Genomic DNA, 17,215 nt, shown 5'->3' on the forward strand with positions numbered 1-17,215 from the left:
CATGTACAGTTTGAGTTGTATACGACTGGTTACAAATTTTTGCCATGACAAACCAAAGCTGTGTAATAAGTTGAAACCAATCAGAAACCAATTCCAATATTTGTGTGAAAAGACACATTTTTCCCCAACCCCTTATGTGTCAGGCCAAACACAGCCCACATGTCCCGAGAAAGTGGGGAGCGGTTGCTTACAAATGCCACAGGAATGCCATACCATTTCACACATTTTCCACTTCATTTGGCACATCTAACCTTGCTTGACGTTCTATTGTAAAGCCAGCGGCTTTTTTGCGGAAAGAGGCGCCCCTATTGCGCATGCAACAATGATAGTGTCAGGTGTATTAAAAATGCCACCAGCTGACTACACTCAGCAACAAACAAAAAGTGGATTCACCGGAATCGCTGCAAAGCAAAAGTGACAATTAGGATAGTATTGCATTTTCTTATCGCACAATCTGACCGAGTTTTGCCACTGGGCAGACTCGTAGGTCATGGGGTCACTGAACATATCTAGGGTGCCTGTTTGATTCTCAGCAAAATATTTCCCAAGGAGGGAAAAAATGTCTGATGCAATGTGTCACAGTTCAGAACTGGACAACTGGGACAATTTACAAACAATCGAGGACAACAAATCATATTACTCTCTTTGTATGGTTTATTTTTTACAACTTGTTTCCAAAGTTTTTACAAATATATTCCAAACCTAAAAATATAAAATAAAATGAGAGGTTTCAATAGTCAGATTTCAAGTTTAGACAATTTTCAATATCTTCTGATCACAAATACCTAACATTGGCAGGACATATTTGCGTTTTTACTGAATACTAGATGGTTATCGCCAGGTCGATCTTGGTCTTCAGCAATCTAAACTCCCCAATGATTTTAGAGTGTAAAATTGTCACATTTGATCTTTCTTATCCACAATTTGAATAAACCAGCAAGGACTTCAACACAAAATGTTTGCTAAAATGTCTGTACAATTTCCACGGTTACAACTTTTCTGTACATTTACACTGAAATACAGCAAAAACGGCCTTATGAAAGTGGTCTTGTGTACCAAATTTATCATGATTCACGTTACAGAGGAAAACTGTAATTTACAATGCTTGTTACGAGGTTCTGTGGTAAGTAAAAAAAATCACTTTAGAATCACAAAGTGTGTCTGCTGCAAAGATTCTCTGTAAAGTACTAACAGATTTTACAGAAACCCCCACGATTTTTAAGAGTGTAACTCCAACCGGTCTTTGGCAAACGAGGTCTTGGAGAACCACTGGTAGCCTAGCAGTGGACAGTCTCTAAAGTAGTTCAGCTTTGGTCCATTGTCAAAGTGATAGGTAGCTCTGACCGGTCCTTGGCAAACGAGGTCTTGGAGAACAAGGTAGCCTGGCTGTGGACAGTCTCTAAAGTAGTTCAGCTTTGGTCCATTATCAAAGTGATAGGTAGCTCTGACCGGTCCTTGGCAAACGAGGTCTTGGAGAACCAGGTAGCCTGCGGTCAGTCTCTACAGTAGTTCTGCTTTGGTTGTCACTCAGTCCAGACTTTCAATACCAGGTAGTCATAGGGTGTCTTCAATACCCAAAGTGGTGACCATCTAAACATAAAGACATATGAATGACCCAAAAGCTAATAATATTGTATCACTGTTACAAGATTTCAGAGAAAATGGTAGCTAGCGTCTGCCCCTACGAATCGAAAACATCAACTATTTTTTTCTATTGTGATTCGAGTTAAAACGATCATTAAAATCTGAACTTCGACTTGTTTGCATTCTCCTTGATGCATTCCATTGAAACTGGGCATTTAACACAGAAAAATCACTTGTTAACGATAGCACAAGTAGCAAGATATTTCAAAATTCGTTTGAGAAAGCAGTTTCGACTTTTTTCAAAATTTTAACATAAATACATCAACATCAATGAATAACTTACAGTTCACCTTCTCGTCCTTCACTTTAATAGAGTCTTCGTCCAACGCCTGGTCTAGAATTTCTCCACACAGCTTAGAATGCCAAAACTGACACAAAAGGCACAAACTTTCACAGAGAAATTTGGCCACCATCGATGCCCAGCACGAACTTGAATTCCGATCAGGGGTCAACTTTACAAAATCAGAGCACAAAGCTCTGCCAGCATAAAGCATCAGCCGCCATGGAACACAGGCAACTAAAGACAGGGCAGTCGGATCCCACACCTCTGGTGTCTAGTAGTGTTCTTCTGGTGCCCCAGATTGCATTATGTACAACCCTAGAGACAAAGCATACCTTGCATTCAACTATACATTGCCTAGTCCCCTAGATTCCCAAATTTACAAGTCTCTTCAACTTTCTACACCAAAATCTAGATAACTCAGCTGGGAAAAAACAGACTAGCACCAAAATAAAGCCATCACATGATTCAACAAAGGAAAAGTTTAAGGGAAAAAAGAATATGTCCATGACACAATTCCATGTGGAAAGGAACAAAGGTAAGATGAATATAAAAATAATCTTTGGAATAACAAGCACAACAAATGTGGTACTGAAAGCCTTTTTGGGGTGGAATGCTAATGGATGGAAGGTGTTTTGGGGTAAAAGAATAAAAGATGGTTTGGGCTCATATCTTGTATTTTGGTTTTAATCAAAAGAGGTATTCTGCCTGATAATTAGATCCTTATTATAAATGTGCCAAAGCTGGGTTGCAAAGTGTTATCTTGGCAGCAACAAATTAAATAAACAAGATTGTTTGGCAATGGTTTGAACTTTTTCACTAAAAATTATTATCAATAGGTGTTTTAAAGTAAGCAGTTAGCAATACGTATGAATTGCTACAGTTGTATCCAATTTGATTAAATCTGTATTGAGTGCAAGGATATGCAGATTACCCCAAAAACCTTTACATGCATGCCCACTTTTCAGACTGGCTCCTTCCTGGAAGCAAGATGGCCAATAAAGGGCCTTTTCAACGCTACACACACCAAACGTAACTGTAGAAATGAGGTATATAGCATGCTTAAGTTTCTACCCCTTACCAGATCCTGCTGCGCACACGCTGCACTTTGCTGTGATCTCTACGGGCATGAAGGACAAATAAAGGAGCAAGAAGAGGACAAAGCTCAGGCTACCGGGGCCTCCATAGAGTGAAGGAGAACCGCCCTTGGTGTACTGAGGCTGCTTCTCAGCTACACTGACACACACATCACACGCTACTTGGTCAAAAAACGAGGTAGTGTTGGAAAACACTACTTTATTTTTGTCCTTTAACATATTCTTACCGAGACAAAAACACAATAACGAAGCTAAAAGTCAAATTTATGTTCTCCACAATGAAAGCACACATAGGCCTACTCTGAATTTTTACACAGCGTTAAAATCATGTGACTATAAAGGTCATCAAGGTCAATTTCCGTATTGTGTCCTTGTCCTTGATGACGTACGAATGACCCAAAAGAGAGACACGAGGGTGGTAATGTTCCAATGGAATTATCATACAAGGAACAAAAATTAAGAAGTGTATAATTTGGGATATCATGCACAAACGAAGATAACATTGTGATTATTAATATAGATGATCTGGTGATCTAGCTACATTTACGGGACTAGGCCTATCCAGTCGCGTATTCATCCGCGTGTTTACCAGACTGAAGAGAGCCCGGAATTCAGATTCGGCCAACGATTCAACAGTGCTCAAAATCCATGAATTGCGGGCTAGATTCAGAACGGTGCTAGTAAATCGATGATTTTCTGAGGGGTAATCCTTTGGTTGAACTAAGTGAAAAAACCCACAAAATATAGTTAATCCTATTAATCGAGATTTGTTCCAAGACAACATTAATGTATTTTTGACGTTAGGCCCAATGATGTTTTCTTTGAAGAAAAATGTCGAAAAGGTCAAGCACGACATGTAGTAAAAATAAATAATAATACAGAAAATCATTGCATTCGAAAACATCGCTCTATTTGACATGTTTAGCTCTTAGTGAAATGGTGCCTTATGCGTGCTTGACAAGGCCCAAATTGAATTAGACTTCAGAACCCCAAAATTGTTTTATTTTTTTCTGTTTTTACAAAATGTATTAATATAGCCATCAGGTGCGTCTCTGCTGGTACCCTACACATATCACTTTCACTTACCCCTTAAGATTTCATGCCATAACCTCCACAAAACTAGTACCGACAGGACTTTCAAAATATAGGGATCAAATACTAATAGCAACTTTGTTCGACTTACGATTGCCGGGGAGACATCTTTGCTGCTTGTTCCCAATTAACCCAAGTTGTGGTTGTTGGAATGGGTCGGATTTTGTGCCGTCAGCGCGCGTAGCCCGGGGGAAACAGCCGTGTGCCGCTGGTACAGTGATGACTGTACATAACAATCTTCACCTTATATCGCCTTCATGTCCAAATCTACTAAAATGGATTAGTAGAGTCCTCATTGCATTGCATTGATGCAAGGTACATGTACGTGGAGCCACATTCATCTGTGCTTTTTCAACATGCAGTAGAAGCCCTGCTCATTTCCTTCAACGTTGATTGTCAAAAATAAAATCAAATCGTCATCCAAAACAATTGCTGACCGACACGGATGATGGACATGAAATGGAGAAAGGGCCTAAATTACAAATATTTTATGTACTTAAATATGCTTCTAGTTCTAACTTCTAGCCCATTATTATTCCTGTCTTAATATTATGGTCTTATTAGTTGTTCTAACCAACTATGCTTAGAAAAAGTAATGACCTTTTACCCCACCAAAAATTCTAAAAAAAAACCCGATTTTATTCTTCCAATATTTTTATTGCTCCACATCACTCCAAAATTTGACCAACACAAGTTAACAGAGGAAATCACCACAAACACATTCCCCGATTTTCGGCAGTTGGAATGCCTCGGAAAGGCCACTTAATTTCATAAATATGGATTCATATTCTTCATAATTCCCCAATCATCCCAACAACGAAATTGTGACGAAACTTACCGATGGAAAGTTGGATTTTGACGATCAAAACATCAATCGTTTCAGAATTTTTCGGAGAATCACATAGAATACACTGCGCACGCAATATGGTGTGAAAAATGCTTCTGCGCATGCGTCTTAGTGATCGATCACGTGCATTTGTTTGTGCATAGTTTGTGAACTCCAATGATTTTGAAGCACGAACGTCTTCTGTGTGACCGTGAAGCGGCAAGACACACTGTGAGCAAAGGACCTTATCAGGGTCGTAAATCTGTCTCGCGCCCTAGGAGGTCTCCATGCCTTTTGCCCTGGTAGGCCAGCTTGCTAATTGGTTGCAAATTACCTCAGCGGGGGTTAAGCGGCCTGTTCGAACTCCTTGTGTTCCTTCCTCCATGGTTGAATGCACCAACGATTTTTATGTTTTAATTTAATCCATGACATACCAGCTTAGCCTATATTCTTATAGTAATGACGAGTTTTGTGGATTTTTATAGAAAACCCAAGAAAAAATTGTTCGCAGCCTGCGCCGCCTACACCTCCGGCAGCAACTAAAGAAAGCTGCGCATTTACATGCATACACAAGTTAATTCTGAACGAATAACTGAATGTATTTGTATGAATGAAGGGGGCAACGGACAGAAACCGTTCCCCCAGGAGCTAAAAAAATAACTCATAAAAGAAATGCAATTCTTTACTTTATCTTGTTTCTGCTGTTCTTCAAATCATGTATAAAAGCCACAAAATCCTATCAAAGTTTGCTTCTCAGCTGGATTCGCCCTGAATAACAAGCTGTTTGTTTGGGGTTTTTTTTCTACTTGGCCTAAATTTGCGCATCACATGCATCTACCTCCATGATTTGACGTAAAGATTTGGGATAGGCACAGTTACAGCTACAGCAAAACGCAGGGAGCTCAGACCTTGCAGGTCGATTATCCGGATCTACTTGTAATCAAATTAATTAACACCTCCCCGACAGTTTCTTATAATTTCTGTTGGTGTTTTGAGGCTGGAACCCAGCCGAGTTTCCAATAAAAAATCTTCGCCACTTACATTCAGAATAGGGAGGCCTCATCACTTGGCGATAAATATCAGGCGATCCATAGTTACTCCTGCAAGGCTGTGCCTCCAATCCGTTTCCTGCTGTACAAGTCAAAATCCAATAGAGCTTGAGAGGTAACTACAGGTCGTGCTCTCATAATATGACAGTCAGTTCCGGTTAAATGACACAAAAGACAGCACTCGTCTTGTGAAGCTATGTCCCTGGTGTGGGTATAATAATTATGTAGGTTGTGCGACCGCATACAGCACTGCGTGATTTTGGAGTGCATTCACGTGAATCTTGACCAGTTGTGTTTACAATGAGAAACATACAGGCTTTACACGAAGTACGAAAGTACTTTGTTCTGACAAACCACACGCGCCAGTACTTGCTACTTGGCATTGTAATGTATTGGAATGCGAGCAGGTGTTCGTCACGTGACAAGCTAAAGGGTTTGTTTACCCTCCATTCACTGGGTCATTGGTGATATACCCGCAGCAAGAAACGAGACCGAGGGGTATCCCCCAACTTGTCCAGTCGCACACTCCAGAATATTGTTACTATATAACACATCCCCCCCTTGTCTGAAAGAATTCCTCAGATTCCAGTAAAACAGTGACCAACACAAAGCAGGGGGGGGGTCTCTTCGTCTTACATCTTGCCTCAAATGACTGGCGAGGGAAAAGGAAAACTTTTTGAAAAAGAAACATGATAGAAAGCTTCTTATTTCATAATTCGTAAACTCAAACGGAATGAATTATTTCCAACTATGCTTAAGGTCATACCTGCAATACGGGGAGCAAGGTTCTTCGACGAGGAGCCTACGAACCCGTACTCCTGGTCAAGGATTAAGGAGCGGGTAAACGCCGTTCGTTTGTTTGTTTGGGATTTTTTTATATGTTTATTTATTTTTTTAATATTTTTTTCAAGTTAATCTGCACCCACGATCAGAATTCCTAAGTGGCAATTCTCTAAGAATTGAACATGTTTGTATATAACTGAATCGACTTAGCGAGTATTCACGAAACAAGTGGGGCATCTTAATCTAATAAATCAGGAGGTAGGCCTAACCGATATAATCCAAGGATACTAGAAACTCGTAGTTGACACCGCAAACTTTCTCTGGCGTACCTGTCTTTTGAAGAGTTTGACTTCGAATGACCTTTTTTATCCAAACGGTCTGGGATACAGCAGCTGTTGCTGGCGACGCGCCGCCAGCCTGTAGGCTATGTAGCCAAACTTGGTGTCATCCTCACCCGGGCCAATGGCCCAAAGTGCACCCTTCAGAATATTTCAAGTGGGGAAAGATAACTGTCCTTTTTTGGGTACATAAGAGTGCGACCTTTTCTTAAACCTTAGTGGTTTAGACGGATAGTTTTCTGAAGTAACAGCAGTACACCCTGCGATGCATGTACAAATTTCACATATCGAATGGAGAAGTATCCAAATCCAGTGGCACATTCCCGATACTGATATGTCTCGTTCGTTATTCACGACTAAGCACAGTGCTTTTTTTCCAAATATGACTATTTCCTCTGTCCAAAATTATGACTTAAAAATGAGAATGTATTTTAGACTTCAATTAACGTACCAATGTAGACGCGAAAGTGTCGTCATATCAAGCATAATGACGCACGCCCATCTATGTAATAATATACAGGACCGTATATCTCTGTCACCTTACGGGTACAGGTTGACTGCAATATTAAAGGTTACTGCTCGATGAAGTTTCCTGCCATGAATTATCAGTGTTACATAAGATGCACAGGTAAATTTACTGAGTATTTTTGTTTGTTTTTTTTCATTTTAAGGGGCTATAGAACACAGGCGTGCAGTGGACCTCGCAAGAGCGTTGTGTGCTCACCCAGAATTCCCTGTAGATCGTCGATTTTGCGCAAAATAAATTTTTAATTTGATGACCATTGACAAGGCTGCTATGTTTTCTTTGATTTTATGAAAGCACAGACCAAACGTGAAACAAGTAAATGAAAGCTGCGATTAATTTCACACCCCTTAATTTGTCAATTTCGAACGGTTGTAAGTCGAGTACTTTTTCCTAGTACTTAAATTGCTGAGTATAGTCCGAGTACTTTACCTGCCAAGTACAAAAACTAATTTTCAAGTACAAGCGCTTGTATCTCAGAGTACGAGTTCGACCAAGAGTGCTTCTAATTACAAGTAAAAGTTAGAGTACCTTAAATCTAGGTAAATAGTCAAACTTGTGTGTCAAAATTTTCAAATGGATGTGAACAATGGATCTACAAACATTTTAGCAACTGATTTTTTTATTTGAATCTGAGAATATGAACTACAATATGCCCAAGGACAACTGTTCCACAGATTCCTAGCTTCCCGCTCTCCTGATCGAGGACCATCAGTCACCTACACTCTTTCCTATTAACCAACTACATTGCCCACATCACCTACAATAACTTGCATCAACTACAAAGCCAGTATGCAAAGGCCAGTCTTCAGCCACTAAGTACTGATCATATCCACCAACAAAAACTATACAGGACCTGTTCAGATGTTCAATTGTCACAATAATGTTTACCGCTCTGGACTCTATCCATAAAATAATACAGCATAAAATCATATACACGTATCAATTAAAAAATAGGCCCAAGGGGAAATAGAAAATATCACTTTAACTTAAAAATAAAAATTGTTTAGCCCTGACATAATTTGTGACCAGCGGTAGGGTAGTTATCTGTATACCTACATTTCAAGTCAACCTGAACAACTTGTTTCAGATTTCGTTTTTTCTACATTTCTTTATGACCTGATATTGTGAGAAATTAATTAGCAATCTCCAGTCAAGAAAAAGTTTCCTGCTAAATTACTAAGAAACACATGGTTTTGGGTATCGACCACTTTAATGTAACGAATCAAATCGGGTCACTTTATCGCGTTTAAGCAACAAATGGGGTGGGGTTGTTGTTGCATCAAACCTGCAAGTTTGAAAAGTTATTGTGTTGGTAATTCCGGAAAATCTATTAGAGAAAGTCACCCCTTTCTGCAGCACTGGGAGAGGAAAGACTTGGCAATTTTTAAAGGTGTTACTTTCACTCAAAAATGAACACAACGACGCACTATTAATAAACTGCTCGGCAAAAACACTTCTGTTGAGAAGTTTTAAGTTTCACGAATGAAAAGTCAACACAAATTCCCAAGGAGTCACAAGTTTTACATTTAAATACGGTATTTGTAGTTGTACTTTGTGTCAGGTAGACAGAGTGGAATAAATACTATGAAAGTTAGGAACCTTTGACTGTTCCTGGGAATTCCTAAGAATATTGAAAAACAGTCTAATTGTGAGAGAGTTCTAAAGTTTATAGCAGGTTGAAAGAATTGTTGTGACAAAAGTCATTTTGACACTTCAATAAATAGGTAGGCCTATGATGGGAACACTGACGAAAGTGTGCATATAGTGATTTCCACTTACATGTACATGTATGTTTGGAATAAGAGTTCTTGAGAAAAACAGATGCTGCATAAATGTGCAGGGGTGAAAGCAATTTGATTAAATCTGTATTAGGTGCAAGGATATGCAGATTACCCCAAAAACCTTAACATGCATGCCCACTTTTCAGACTGGCTCCTTCCTGGAAGCAAGATGGCCAATAAAGGGCCTTTTCAACGCTACACACACCAAACTTAACTGTAGAAATGAGGTATATAGCATGCTTAAGTTTCTACCCCTTACCAGATCCCGCTGGGCACACGCTGCACTTTGCTGTGATCTCTACGGGCATGAAGGACAAATAAAGGAGCAAGAAGAGGACAAAGCTCAGGCTACCGGGGCCTCCATAGAGTGAAGGAGAGCCGCCCTTGGTGTACTGAGGCTGCTTCTCAGCTACACTGACACACACATCACACGCTACTTGGTCAAAAAACGAGGTAGTGTTGGAAAACACTACTTTATTTTTGTCCTTTAACATATTCTTACCGAGACAAAAACACAAAACGAAGCTAAAAGTCTAATTTATGTTCTCCACAATGAAAGCAAACATAGGCCTTCTCTGAATTTTTACACAGCGTTAACACCATGTGACTATAAAGGTCATCAAGGTCAATTTCCGTATTGTGTCCTTGTCCTTGATGACGTACGAATGACCCAAAAGAGAGACACGAGGGTGGTAATGTTCCAATGGAATTATCATACAAGGAACAAAAATTAAAAAGTGCATAATTCGGGATATCATGCACAAACGAAGATAACATTGTGATTATTAATATAGATGATCTGGTGATCTAGCTACATTTACGGGACTAGGCCTATCCAGTCGCGTATTCATCCGCGTGTTTACCAGACTGAGGAGAGCCCGGAATTCAGATTCGGCCAACGATTCAACAGTGCTCAAAATCCATGAATTGCGGGCTAGATTCAGAACGGTGCTAGTAAATCGATGATTTTCTGAGGGGTAATCCTTTGGTTGAACTAAGTGAAAAAAGCCACAAAATATAGTTAATCCTATTAATCGAGATTTGTTCCAAGACAACATTAATGTATTTTTGACGTTAGGCCCAATGATGTTTTCTTTGAAGAAAAATGTCGAAAAGGTCAAGCACGACATGTAGTAAAAAAAAAAAAATTCAGAAAATGATTGCATTCGAAAACATCGCTCTATTTGACATGTTTAGCTCTTTGTGAAATGGTGACAATATGCGTCTAATTATGAGAGAGTTCTAAAGTTTATAGCAGGTTGAAAGAATTGCTGTGACAAAAGTCATTTTGACACTTCAACAAATAGGTAGGCCTATGATGGAAACACTGACGAAAGTGTGCATATAGTGATTTCCACTTACATGTACATGTATGTTTGGAATAAGAGTTCTTGAGAAAAACAGATGCTGCGTAAATGTGCAGGGGTGAAAGCAAGATCAGACCTTTCACCCCAAGAGGGACGTTGCCTTGAATATGACCCTTAGGGCAACATATTTTGAGATTTCTACTTGCTGTTAGAATTAAAATAGCATAAACAAATCTACCACTGGATCTACCGTTATACGTATACGCACTTGATCATTAAAAGACAACGAAACAATTACAAGTAATAAACACCTTGCAACCTGGAATCATCTGCACCTCAGAAATGTCTTACGCTACAGAGAGCTGAAATTGTTAATCTAGGGTGCCTGTTTGATTCTCAGCAAAATATTTCCCAAGAGGGGAAAAATGTCTGATGCAATGTGTCACAGTTCAGAACTGGACAACTGGGACAATTTACAAACAATCGAGGACAACAAATCATATTACTCTCTTTGTATGGTTTATTGTTTACAACTTGTTTCCAAAGTTTTTACAAATATATTCCAAACCTAAAAATGTAAAATAAAATGAGAGGTTTCAATAGTCAGATTTCAAGTTTAGAAAATGTTCGGTTGAAATGTTCAATATCTTCTGATCACAAATACCTATCATTGGCAGGACATATTTGCGTTTTTACTGAATACTAGATGGTTATCGCCAGGTCGATCTTGGTCTTAAGCAATCTAAACTCCCCAATGATTTTAGAGTTTAAAATTGTCACATTTGATCTTTCTTATCCACAATTTGAATAAACCAGCAAGGACTTCAACACAAAATGTTTGCTAAAATGTCTCTACAATTTCCACGGTTAGAACTTTTCTGTACATTTACACTGAAATATAGCAAAAACAGCCTTATGAAAGTAGTCTTGTGTACCAAATTTATGTTGATTCATGCTACAGCGGAAACTGTAATTTACAATGCTTGTTACGAGGTTCTGTGGTAAGTCAAAAAAAATCACTGTAGAATCACAAAGTGTGTCTGCTGCAAAGATTCTCTGTAAAGTACTAATAGATTTTACAGAAACCCCCACGATTTTTAAGAGTGTAACTCCAACCGGTCTTTGGCAAACGAGGTCTTGGAGAACCACTGCTAGCCTAGCTGTGGACAGTCTCTAAAGAAGTTCTGCTTTGGTCCATTATCAAAGTGATAGGTAGCTCTGACCGGTCCTTGGCAAACGAGGTCTTGGAGAACAAGGTAGCCTGGCTGTGGACAGTCTCTAAAGTAGTTCAGCTTTGGTCCATTATCAAAGTGATAGGTAGCTCTGACCGGTTCTTGGCAAACGAGGTCTTGGAGAAGCAGGTAGCCTGGCTGTGGACAGTCTCTAAAGTAGTTCAGCTTTGGTCCATTATCAAAGTGATAGGTAGCTCTGACCGGTCCTTGGCAAACGAGGTCTTGGAGAACCAGGTAGCCTGCGGTCAGTCTCTACAGTAGTTCTGCTTTGGTTGACACTCAGTCCAGACTTTCAATACCAGGTAGTCATAGGGTGTCTTCAATACCCAAAGTGGTGACCATCTAAACATAAAGACATATGAATGACCCAAAAGCTAATAATATTGTATCACTGTTACAAGATTTCAGAGAAAATGGTAGGTAGCGTCTGCCCCTACGAATCGAAAACATCAGCTATTTTTTTCTATTGTGATTCGAGTTAAATCGATCATTAAAATCTGAACTTCGACTTGTTTGTATTCTCCTTGATGCATTCCATTGAAACTGGACATTTAACACAGAAAAATCACTTGTTAACTCTAGCACAAGTAGCAAGATATTTCAAAATTCGTTTGAGAAAGCAGTTTCGACTTTTTCCAAAATTTCAACATAAATACATCAACATCAATGAATAACTTACAGTTCACCTTCTCGTCCTTCACTTTAATAGAGTCTTCGTCCAACGCCTGGTCTAGAATTTCTCCACACAGCTTAGAATGCCAAAACTGACACAAAAGGCACAAACTTTCACAGAGAAATTTGGCCACCATCGATGCCCAGCACGAACTTGAATTCCGATCAGGGGTCAACTTTACAAAATCAGAGCACAAAGCTCTGCCAGCATAAAGCATCAGCTGCCATGGAACACAGGCAACTAAAGACAGGGCAGTCGGATCCCACACCTCTAGTGTCTAGTAGTGTTCTTCTGGTGCCCCAGATTGCATCATGTACAACCCTAGAGACAAAGCATACCTTCCATTCAACTATACATTGCCTAGTCCCCTAGATTCCCAAATTTACAAGTCTCTTCAACTTTTTACACCAAAATCTAGATAACTCAGCTGGGAAAAAACAGACTAGCACCAAAATAAAGCCATCACATGATTCAACAAAGGAAAAGTTTAAGGGAAAAAAGAATATGTCCGTGACACAATTCCATGTGGAAAGGAACAAAGGTAAGATGAATATAAAAATAATCTTTGGAATAACAAGCACAACAAATGTGGTACTGAAAGCCTTTTTGGGGTGGAATGCTAATGGATGGAAGGTGTTTTGGGGTAAAAGAATAAAAGATAGTTTGGGCTCATATCTTGTATTTTGGTTTTAATCAAAAGAGGTATTCTGCCTGATAATTAGATCCTTATTATACATGTGCCAAAGCTGGGTTGCAAAGTGTTATCTTGGCAGCAACAAATTAAATAAACAAGATTGTTTGGCAATGGTTTGAACTTTTTCACTAAAAATTATTATCAATAGGTGTTTTAAAGTAAGCAGTTAGCAATACGTATGAATTGCTACAGTTGTATCCAATTTGATTAAATCTGTATTGAGTGCAAGGATATGCAGATTACCCCAAAAACCTTTACATGCATGCCCACTTTTCAGACTGGCTCCTTCCTGGAAGCAAGATGGCCAATAAAGGGCCTTTTCAACGCTACACACACCAAACGTAACTGTAGAAATGAGGTATATAGCATGCTTAAGTTTCTACCCCTTACCAGATCCTGCTGCGCACACGCTGCACTTTGCTGTGATCTCTACGGGCATGAAGGACAAATAAAGGAGCAAGAAGAGGACAAAGCTCAGGCTACCGGGGCCTCCATAGAGTGAAGGAGAGCCGCCCTTGGTGTACTGAGGCTGCTTCTCAGCTACACTGACACACACATCACACGCTACTTGGTCAAAAAACGAGGTGTTGTTGGAAAATACTACTTTATTTTTGCCCTTTAACATATTCTTACCGAGACAAAAACACAATAACGAAGCTAAAAGTCAAATTTATGTTCTCCACAATGAAAGCACACATAGGCCTTCTCTGAATTTTTACACAGCGTTAACACCATGTGACTATAAAGGTCATCAAGGTCAATTTCCGTATTGTGTCCTTGTCCTTGATGACGTACGAATGACCCAAAAGAGAGACACGAGGGTGGTAATGTTCCAATGGAATTATCATACAAGGAACAAAAATTAAGAAGTGCATAATTCGGGATATTATGCACAAACGAAGATAACATTGTGATTATTAATATAGATGATCTGGTGATCCAGCTACATTTACGGGACTAGGCCTATCTAGTCGCGTATTCATCCGCGTGTTTACCAGACTGAAGAGAGCCCGGAATTCAGATTCGGCCAACGATTCAACAGTGCTCAAAATCCATGAATTGCGGGCTAGATTCAGAACGGTGCTAGTAAATCGATGATTTTCTGAGGGGTAATCCTTTGGTTGAACTAAGTGAAAAAAACCCACAAAATATAGTTAATCCTATTAATCGAGATTTGTTCCAAGACAACATTAATGTATATTTGACGTTAGGCCCAATGATGTTTTCTTTGAAGAAAAATGTCGAAAAGGTCAAGCACGACATGTAGTAAAAAATAAATAATAATACAGAAAATTATTGCATTCGAAAACATCGCTCTAGTTGACATGTTTAGCTCTTTGTGAAATGGTGACAATATGCGTGCTTGACAAGGCCCAAATTGAATTAAACTTCAGAACCCCAAAATTGTTTTATTTTTTTCTGTTTTACAAAATGTATTAATATAGCCATCAGGTGCGTCTCTGCTAGTACCCTACACATATCACTTTCACTTACCCCTAGTGCCGCGGCCATGAATACCTTAAGATTTCATGCCATAACCTCCACAAAACTAGTACCGACAGGACTTTCAAAATATAGGGATCAAATACTAATAGCAACTTTGTTCGACTTACGATTGCAGGGGAGACATCTTTGCTGCTTGTTCCCAATTAACCCAAGTTGTGGTTGTTGGAATGGGTCGGATTTTGTGCCGTCAGCGCGCGTACTTTTAGCCCGGGGGAGACGGTGCCGCTGGTACAGTGATGACTGTACATAACAATCTTCACCTTATATCGCCTTCATGTCCAAATCTACTAAAATGGACTAGTAGAGTCCTCATTGCATTGCATTGATGCAAGGTACATGTACGTGGAGCCACATTCATCTGTGCTTTTTCAACATGCAGTAGAAGCCCTGCTCATTTCCTTCAACGTTGATTGTCAAAAATAAAATCAAATCGTCATCCAAAACAATTGCTGACCGACACGGATGATGGACATGAAATGAGAAAGGGCCTAAATTACAAATATTTTATGTACTTAAATATGCTTCTAGTTCTAACCTCTAGCCCATTATTATTCCTGTCTTAATATTATGGTCTTATTAGTTGTTCTAACCAACTATGCTTAGAAAAAGTAATGACCTTTTACCCCACCAAAAATTCTAAAAAAACCCGATTTTATTCTTCCAATATTTTTATTGCTCCACATCGCTCCAAAATTTGACCAACACAAGTTAACAAAGGAAATCACCACAAACACATTCCCCGATTTTCGGCAGTTGGAATGCCTCGGAAAGGCCACTTAATTTCATAAATATGGATTCATATTTATAAGACTTAAAGGTTTCATGGTGAAAGAAACTAGATCTATAGTAAAGATTGCGGTAACACCATGTATTTATCTCTTCTTTGAGTATGTGTGGTTCTGAGAAGAACCGGGGAATAACTCGACGTTTCGAACAGTGTACTCTGTCCGTCTTCAGGAGACTGCAGGATTCTAACTGGGAGTGGAGCTTATATGGTGTAGAGAGGGATCCAGATGTAGGGATTAGCTCGGTGAGGTACAGGTATCTCCACAATACTTCCTTCCACCACCCCAAGATTAAGTCATCCGTCAACCAGGCCCTGGTCCGCAGGGCATACAACATCTGCGACAAAGAATTCCTCGGTCAAGAACTCCACCACATCACTGCAGCGCTGCAACGTAACGGATACAAGCCAAGCCAAGTCAAGACCCAAGATCCCAGATCCACCCCCAGCTGAAGGGTCTCCTATACCCAAAGCCAACTAGTTAGGGCCCCTAGTTCCATTACCCTCCCCTACTTAGGCAACACCTCCCACCACATCCAGCGGATTCTCCACAAGCACGGTATTAAAGTTTTTCACACAGCCCCACTTCAGTTGCATCACCTGCTTACTTCACACAAGGACCGACAGGACCCCCAGCGCAGACCGGGGGTGTACAGAATTCCTTGCCAATGCGGCAAAGTGTACATCGGCGAGACGGGCAGGGACCTCCCTACCCGAATCAACGAGCACAAAGCCCATGGTAGGAAGGGAGAGCTGGAAAAGTCATCAATAATTAAGCACTCCCACACTGAAGACCATCAAATCAACTGGAGCCAAGCTGAACTTATCACCAGCATCGAACGATGGTATCCCCGCCGCATTAGAGAAGCCATGGAAATCATCAAGCACGACACAGTTCCCCAAGACATCGGCTTCAACATCAGCGATATCTGGCGCCCCATCCTCACATCCCAGTCCAATGGGTCTCCTATACCCTAGGACTCCCTAGTTAGGTTTCCCCCTCAGTCAGCCTATGGGTCTTCTATACCCCTTGGCACCCAGCTATTCACTCTCCCACTGCCAACTCCAACTGACACGCTCCGATAAACACACATACAGGGCATGCAGCCCCAGGATCCAGTGCAGCATCCATTGTTCCCGCCATCACTGTTCCTGCCTTAATGCCTCACCGAGCTAATCCCTACATCTGGATCCCTCTCTACACCATATAAGCTCCACTTCCAGTTAGAATCCTGCAGTCTCCTGAAGACGGACAGAGTACACTGTTCGAAACGTCGAGTTATTCCCCGGTTCTTCTCAGAACCACACATACTCAAAGAAGAGATAAATACATGGTGTTACCGCAATCTTTACTATAGATCTGGATTCATATTCTTCATAATTCCCCAATCATCCGAACAACGAAATTGTGACGAAACTTACCGATGGAAAGTTGGATTTTGACGATCGAAACATCAATCGTTTCAGAATTTTTCGGAGAATCACATGAAATACACTGCGCACGCTATATGGTGTAAAAAATGCTTCTGCGCATGCGTCTTAGTGATCCATTACGTGCATTTGTTTGTGCATAGTTTGTGAACTCCAACGATTTTGAAGCACG

General features: G+C 40.1%; 2 long non-coding RNA genes across 2 annotated transcripts; both read right to left on the reverse strand.

Annotated features, from left to right (window-relative positions):
* Positions 1 to 636: 636 nt before the first annotated feature.
* LOC147795822 (uncharacterized) lies at positions 637 to 5,568 on the reverse strand. The gene is made up of 2 exons (XR_015423554.1): positions 1,928 to 5,568; positions 637 to 1,590 (listed from the first exon to the last, which is right to left on the reverse strand). It is a non-coding gene; the product is annotated as an uncharacterized LOC147795822 (long non-coding RNA).
* A 5,108-nt stretch (positions 5,569 to 10,676) lies between these two features.
* On the reverse strand, positions 10,677 to 13,906 carry LOC147795823 (uncharacterized). The gene is made up of 3 exons (XR_015423571.1): positions 13,713 to 13,906; positions 12,635 to 12,949; positions 10,677 to 12,297 (listed from the first exon to the last, which is right to left on the reverse strand). It is a non-coding gene; the product is annotated as an uncharacterized LOC147795823 (long non-coding RNA).
* Between the last annotated feature and the right edge of the window lie 3,309 nt (positions 13,907 to 17,215).

This window comes from Acanthaster planci, linkage group LG20, assembly GCF_054643075.1.
Source record: "Acanthaster planci isolate LZ-2023a linkage group LG20, COTS_SCS, whole genome shotgun sequence".
Taxonomy (NCBI): domain Eukaryota; kingdom Metazoa; phylum Echinodermata; class Asteroidea; order Valvatida; family Acanthasteridae; genus Acanthaster; species Acanthaster planci.